Source organism: Procambarus clarkii, chromosome 92 (genome assembly GCF_040958095.1).
Source record: "Procambarus clarkii isolate CNS0578487 chromosome 92, FALCON_Pclarkii_2.0, whole genome shotgun sequence".
Taxonomy (NCBI): Eukaryota; Metazoa; Arthropoda; class Malacostraca; order Decapoda; family Cambaridae; genus Procambarus; species Procambarus clarkii.
Genome location: NC_091241.1, coordinates 14,268,241 through 14,275,740, shown reverse-complemented (window position 1 = coordinate 14,275,740; position 7,500 = coordinate 14,268,241). Strand labels below are relative to the sequence as shown.

General features: G+C 39.5%; 1 protein-coding gene and 1 long non-coding RNA gene across 14 annotated transcripts in view; one reads left to right on the top strand and one right to left on the bottom strand.

Moving 5' to 3' along the window:
• Positions 1–7,500, top strand: part of LOC123775021 (uncharacterized) — a 106,681-nt gene that overhangs the window by 28,552 nt on the left and 70,629 nt on the right. Inside the window, exon 2 of the long non-coding RNA XR_011225967.1 lies at positions 5,899–5,981. This is a non-coding gene — a long non-coding RNA (uncharacterized lncRNA). The remainder of the gene's footprint in view (positions 1–5,898; positions 5,982–7,500) is intronic.
• The window catches only part of MESK2 (misexpression suppressor of KSR 2), a 233,823-nt gene that overhangs the window by 164,799 nt on the left and 61,524 nt on the right, over positions 1–7,500 (bottom strand). The window contains exon 1 of one of the 13 annotated variants that reach the window (XM_069318951.1): positions 4,920–5,161. The exons of 10 other annotated variants lie outside the window; for them this stretch is intronic. The gene's annotated coding sequence lies outside the window, so the exon portion shown is untranslated. Of the gene's footprint in view, positions 1–4,919; positions 5,162–7,500 lie in introns of those variants that run through there. 2 more of the 13 variants (XM_069318955.1, XM_069318956.1) reach the window with 2 other exon arrangements.

The following is a 7,500-nucleotide window of genomic DNA, read 5'->3' as shown; positions in this document are numbered from 1 at the left end:
ACAAAATATTTATTAAAAATACTACTCATCTCTTCATCACTATCTGTTATTTGACCTGTCTCAGTTTTTAATGGACCTATCCTTTCCCTAGTCTTAGTACGATATAACTGAAAAAACCCTTTAGGATTTGTCTTTGCTTGCCCTGCTATGCGAACTTCATAGTTTCTTTTTGCTTTCCTTATCTCTTTTTTAACATTTCTAACCAGTTGTACGAATTCCTGTTCTAAAGTGACCTCCCCATTTTTAATCCTTTTGTACCAAGCTCTCTTTTTACCTATAAGGTTCTTCAAATTCTTTGTTATCCACTTTGGGTCATTAGTATTCGATCTATTCAATTTGTATGGTATACTACGTTCCTGTGCTTTGTTTAGAATATTCTTAAATAAGTTATATATTGAATCCACATCGAAATCCCCATTTAAGTCACCTATCGCTGGGTTCATGTCTCGTTCCAAGACCGGCCCACACCCCATACCCAAGACTTTCCAATCAATTTGACCCAAAAAATTTCTTAGGCTATTAAAATCAGCTTTTCGAAAATCTGGCACTTTAACAGAATTTTCTCCTACTGGTCTATTCCATTCTATGCTAAATCTGATTTCTTTGTGATCACTGCTCCCTAGCTCACTCCCTATTTCGATGTCATTAATTTGCGTTTCCCTGTTAGTTAACACTAAATCTAAAATATTATTTTCCCGTGTTGGTTCCTTAATGTGTTGCGTAAGAAAGCAATCGTCAATTAATTCTAGAAAATCTTCTGCTTCACTATTCCCTGTTTTGTTCAACCAGTTTATTCCGCTAAAATTAAAGTCACCCATGACATAAATACTGTTAGATCTAGATGCTCTAGATATTTCATCCCATAGATGCTTTGCTTCCATTCTGTCTAAATTTGGTGGCCTATATATTACTCCTATTATAATATTATTAGCTTTTTCGTTTAATTCAATCCAAATAGTTTCTGTGTGTGGCTCTGTTTTGATTCCCTCTTTGAGACTACATTTCAAATTGTCCCTAACATATATGGCTACTCCACCTCCTCGTCTAATATATCTATCTGTGTGAAATAGTTTAAATCCATATATTTGATATTCAGCTAATAGTTCTCTATTTTCTACATTCATCCACGTTTCGGTAAGTGCAATAATATCTATTTTTTCTGTGCAGACAAGAGCATTTAATTCGTTAATTTTATTTCTTAGACTTCTACTGTTAGTGTAATATACCCTAAGTGAATTGTTATTTTGCGGACCTTCTCTTTCCCTGATCGTTTTGCCAATTCCTTTCTCCCACAAACACATACTTTTATTACCTCCTTCCTCCAAATCAATTCCCATACCTCTATCTACTAACAGTTTAAACCCAAACAAACACCTCTAACCACTTCTTCTAACGAGTTCGCAACAGCAACAACCCCAGCTCTCGATAGATGCACCCCATCACGAGCATACATTTCATTTCTTCCATAGAAATGTTCCCAGTTGTCTATGAAAGATATTGCATTTGATTTGCAATATCTTTCCAGCCGGCAATTGACACCAAGTGCCCTCGATATCCATTCATTTCCCACTCCCTTTCTTGGAAGAATGCCACATATGATCGGGATTCCTCCCTTGCTCCTAACTAACTCTATGGCTGTTTTATACCTCTGAATCAGTTCCTCACTCCTAACTCGACCAACATCATTTCCTCCCACGCTAATGCAAATAATGGGATTGTTCCCATTACCAGCCATAATATCATTCATGTTGTTTATAATATCACCAATGCCAGCTCCGGGATAGCAAACCCTTAACCTGTTCCCCCTATCTCTAGCACAAAACGTTCTATCCAAATACCTTATCTGGGAATCTCCCACAACTAATGTTTGCTTAGGTACTTCCTTTACTTTCTGAGGGGCCTGCGCTTCCTTTCTCTTCGTTGCTTTCCCTTTTGCGCGATCCACAGTCTCTCCACAGCACTCGTCCTCCAAAACGTCAAATGAATTTGAAGTTGCTATGGCGTTTGAAGGCGGCTTTATCAAAGTCTTCTTAAGGCCCCTGTCTTTCGCAACTCTCCAAGACGAGGTCCCTTTACTGCTGGTCTCCTCCTTCGTTACTTCTAGTTGTTTTTTAAGCTGACGCACCTCCTCCCGCAGAGAGTCCAACTCTGTCCTCAGGGCTCCCACTAGAGTCACCAGGTCCTTAACTACAACTTCCATATTGCTATGATAATATTACAACACCCAGGAGCTCCGGTTAACACAACCTCTCACTGGTTAACACAACCTCTCACTGGTTAACACAACCTCTCACTGGTTAACACAACCTCTCACTGGTTAACACAACCTCTCACTGTAAAATAGATGTCAGATGTCAGACATCTGCAGGAGCTGAAGGAGGCATTTGAGCAGAGTTCTGTGCTGCGTTTCACTTACGAGACGGAAAAGGATGGGAAGCTGCCTTTTCTAGATGTAACTGTCATGGAAAAGGGCGGAGGTTTCCACACTGCAGTCTACACTAAGGAAACAAACATAGGAATGTGCCTAAATGCCAACAGCGACTGCCCCGACAGGTACAAGAGGAGTGTTGTTAACGCATACGTCGACCGTGCTCTCAGCCGCAGCTCAGAATGGAAGCAAGTCGACGAAGAACTCTGTAGGGTAAGGCAGGTCCTAGTCAATAACGGCTTCTCCAATGGTTTCATCGAAGACATCATAAGAAGGAAAGTGAAAAGCCATGCAACCTCTGAAGAGACAACTAACACAACACCTATACCCCCTATTAGACTATTTTACAGGAACTTCTTTTCCACAGCTCATAAAACGGAGGAAAGGGTCCTGAAAGATATTGTTAATAGAAACGTTATCCCTACAGACAAAAATCAGAAGATACAACTGACGATTTACTATAAAACCAGAAAAACGGCCAGCCTACTCATGAGAAACTCTCCAGACACAAAACAGAACGCTTTAAAAGAGACTAACGTCGTCTATGCCTTCAAATGCCCACTTGGGGACTGTAAGCTCCAAAAAACCCAGTATATAGGCAAGACAACAACATCTCTTTCCAGGCGTTTAACGATGCATAAGCAACAGGGCTCCATTAAGGAACATATAATCTCTTCCCATAACCAAACCATCGCCAGAGAAATCCTAGTAAACAACACAGAAATCATCGATAGATACAGCGATAGCAGGCGGCTTGACGTTTGCGAGGCACTACACATCAAGAAGTCAACACCAGCAATCAACAGCCAATTATTGCACAACTATATTCTACCCACCTCAAGACTCCGCCCCAATATAGAAGCATCAAGAAATATGGACCAATAGGCTTTCTACAAACACTTCTATTCAATACCCATTGTTTCTGTTCTGTCTTGTGTTGATACTTTTAATACCCTATTAATATCCCCTCCTGTTCTGTCTTGTGTTGATAATGCCACATCATCCTTCCCACCTCACTCAAATGTAGATATAATATCAGAGAGACGTAAGTTCTAATCAGTTGTGTATTTGTGAAGTCTTTGAAAATGTAATAAGTTTTACGAAACGCGCCCATGTCGCGTCAGACTAGAAATAAAAAATGAATTTTGGAGAAGTGATTTTTGATTTACCTCCAACAGTGAAGCGTAATGTACGAAAGATTGAGAAAATTCGTGTTAGAATTATTAATCTTACTTTTTCGGTCATATTTAATAATATATATATATATATATATATATATATATATATATATATATATATATATATATATATATATATATATATATATATATATATATATATATATATATATATATTATTCTCAATAACCTTACTTGAACTTTAGAAAGAGCAATGGAAAGGAAACCATTCCAATCATAACCCCATCTCCCTCAAGATGTACGTAAATGTACATCACAATAGCAGGAATCACAGTAGCGTGATGCATCAAATGAACAAATCCATAAGGGCCGTGACGAGGTTCGAACCCTCGTCACGGCCCTTATGGATTCGTTCACGTAAATGTAAAATATTTTGTTCCCGGCATCTCTCTTGGCGACATGTGCCTTACATTCCTGTTCTCCAGTGGAAGAACACTTCATTTCTAAAACAAGAACTAATTCGTTCATCCACGGTTTCATTTTTTGTTTTAAATGAACTGTAAAATGAATCAATACAAATTTAATGCCCTATTATGTGTACAAGAAATACCATAAAATAAACAAAACTTTGAATCTTCACACAGGTTGGGTATTACAAATTGATACCAAAACGCCTGTCCTTGCCTGAAATTACCGACACTCAAAATCTATTAGTTAAGAAGGCGGGGCCCAAGAGATAATAGCTCTATTTTGCAGGCACAAATAGTAAATACTCAATACCTACTACCCCATCCCCCCCCCTTTACATTGCCCAACGGGTCACCCTATTCCGCTACGCAATACCGAGTCACACTATTCCGCTACGCAATACTGAGTCACACTATTCTGCTACACAATACCGAGTCACACTATTCCGCTACGCAATACTGAGTCACACTATTCAGTTACGCAATACTGAGTCACACTATTCAGTTACGCAATACTGAGTCACACTATTCAGTTACGCAATACTGAGTCACACTATTCAGTTACGCAGTACTGAGTCACACTATTCCGCTACGCAATACCGAGTCATACCATTCCGTTACGCAATACGGAGTCACACTACCCGCCGCTGGCGCGTCAACGACCTTTTCCGTGTATATACACCCCCATTCCCCCCCCTCTTCCCCCTACTCATCAACAAGGTCATTCAATAATCTCCCTTGTCTTTGCATCACCACTGTGCCACAGTGTAAACAACGCACTCCAATACCCAACATCAAAACCCACCACCACCCATCATTTCTATACAATCTTGGATTTAGTCCACAGCCTATTGCAAATGCTAAAAAATTTTTACTCTGACTTACCTAAACCTCTCCGATATGGCAGGAACCAAGGCACACTATATTAAATTCTCTTTAAGACTTCTTCTTGTTTCAGATTTAGGTACTCAGAACGAAGTGTCCATGTAGCAGGGGCTATGGTGAGCCCGTAATCTTTAAGACGCCGCGAGGAGTATATGTAGCAGCCTAAGCCAACCAAAGCGGTCGGTTGCACGACAAGTGAGACACTACTGACTGTGCTGGCTGGCTGGCCGCCGCAGCTTATCTGTGGTGCCCAAGTTTATCATCTCCGGACGTGGCACCCCCCCCCCCTCCCCAAACACTCTCCTTGCTCCCTCCCTTAACTTTTATTATTTTCTACCACAGACGTGGCCATGCATTTACAAATGGTAATTTACAATGATAATCGGCGTATATATAATCCATATAACATTTTCTTTGTCCTCCATGGACAGGGCGTGAGATCTGATAGATAGTCATATAGTTCACCGATCTATCGAGCAATTAACCACAGGTGATTTGTAGTGATTTACATTTATTGCAATACACACAATAATGCAATGCATTTATTCCTCATCTCTCATATCTTGCTTTACAAAACTGAACGAATCGAGTTCTTAATTAAGTGCGTTTCCATATGATTCGTCTTGCTATCATTGTTGTTTAACGCTGAACATTCCTGAATTATCGTCAAAAGCTGCATGTAATACTCTGGACTAGAACGAAGCCACGAATGTCAGTGTGGCGTGGTGGAGCCTAGCAAATTAAACTGGTTTTGCAACATTTAATTCAATTTAAAAGGCAAGCGTGTCTAGTCTTAATTACATTTATATAGAATATCTTTATTACTCGTCAAGAACAGACAGATAATACACACGTGTTAGAGAACAAAGTTAGTTCCTGTACCCACCGAACCCACTTTATAGTTTAAAAAAATGAATAACGACCTTAAATTTAACATGTTTGAATGTTTATCCGTTTTCTCTCTCTCTCCTGCTGCCAGATGAGGAAGGAGGGACTGCGACAAACGCCGCCACTTCGCGTTCCTAGGACCAACACCATCGATAAAACTAAATTCTACGAAAGGTAATCTATAACGAAGAACATGTTACGCAGCACTCGTAACTTTCTCCCTACACACAATAACTTTCTCTTATCCCATAACACTGGCTAAACCCTGCCAGGAGGGAAGGTGACGTGGAAGGGGTGGGAAGGGAGGGGAGTTAATTCTCCCCCTTTCCACAGGAAAGGTACAGAAATTAGGTTCTGGAAGCCAAGAATAATCTTTACTACAGTATATTTTCTTTATTTTTTTATTTTCTTTAAGAGTTGTACATCTAAATATAAGCATAGTTACTGTGAAGTTCACGAAAAACTATTATTTGCTCACTGCATAAATAGACTGATGTAATGACATTGTTTTGCATTATTCATTGTGCCGATGTATTGTAGTGTAAGCAAGCACGAAGTATTGTATTATTGTGCCCGAGTCGAAGATTTATGAGAGCAGCAACAACAACAGCAGTCTTCATCCTTTTGAATTTATTGTCCTACCACTGTGGCGGTGGTCAACTCCCACAGTGGTCAACCACCACCGGCCACAGCCAGGAGAATGTGCGAGTGATACACTTAATGTCTATAAGCAGTAAACTAAGAAAAAAATAAAAACATTTTTTTGCCCAAAACGCTATGCGTATTAGTGGCTTTAAGCACAGTATGTACTGGCTCTCTTCAAAATCCAACATTACGTTTGTAACTCATTGTATATACATGTACCTGAATAAACATTTATTTATTTTATTTTATCCCCCAGATAAATTAACCCATTCAGAACATACGTTTTTTCAAGACCAGTGGTTCCCATTTGACGTGACTGTGTCTGGACATGTCATCGATATTACCGATTATTTCGCAACACTGAATGCGTCTACCAACGTTCTCTCACGTTACAAGTCATAAGAAACAGATTGTTAGTGAGATTATAGTGAACTTTGCTCCCACGACCACATTACCCAAGCTGGAATATACACTCCCTTTGGCCACCACGAGACTAAAACGAATGTTGCAATGGTAATATTTCATAACCTGACAATCCGCCTCGCAACGAGTCTTTTATAATTATATATATTATATATATAAATAAATAAATAAATATATATATATATATATATATATATTTATTTTACAAGTCGAGATTTATCAATAATTTTCTTGACCAATCTCTGGTTCCAAACCAGGAACGTGTGGTCATTCGTCTAATAATGACAATCTTTTTCTCTGTACCCCCAAGGAGCAGTGCTTTTCCAGGAGCTAAGGCGTCTGGAACATGTGAACTTTGAGGGCAGGAAAGAAGGAAAACTGTTGCGCCCTAAATACACACAAAAGTATTGTTTATCATGTATAATGTCATTAGGAACTTGTACGAGATTCCGGCCTCTTCTCCCCAACAACAGTCACCTGTCACTACAGTTCCCGATGGAGAAAGTTTGGCTGACTGAAGTTCAGGAGGAGGTGGTGGTGGACCCGGCAGAGGACGTTACATCGGTAAGGGAACATTAGGCCCAATGTGAAGCTATCATTCACTGCCACTGATTAAATTCTTCAA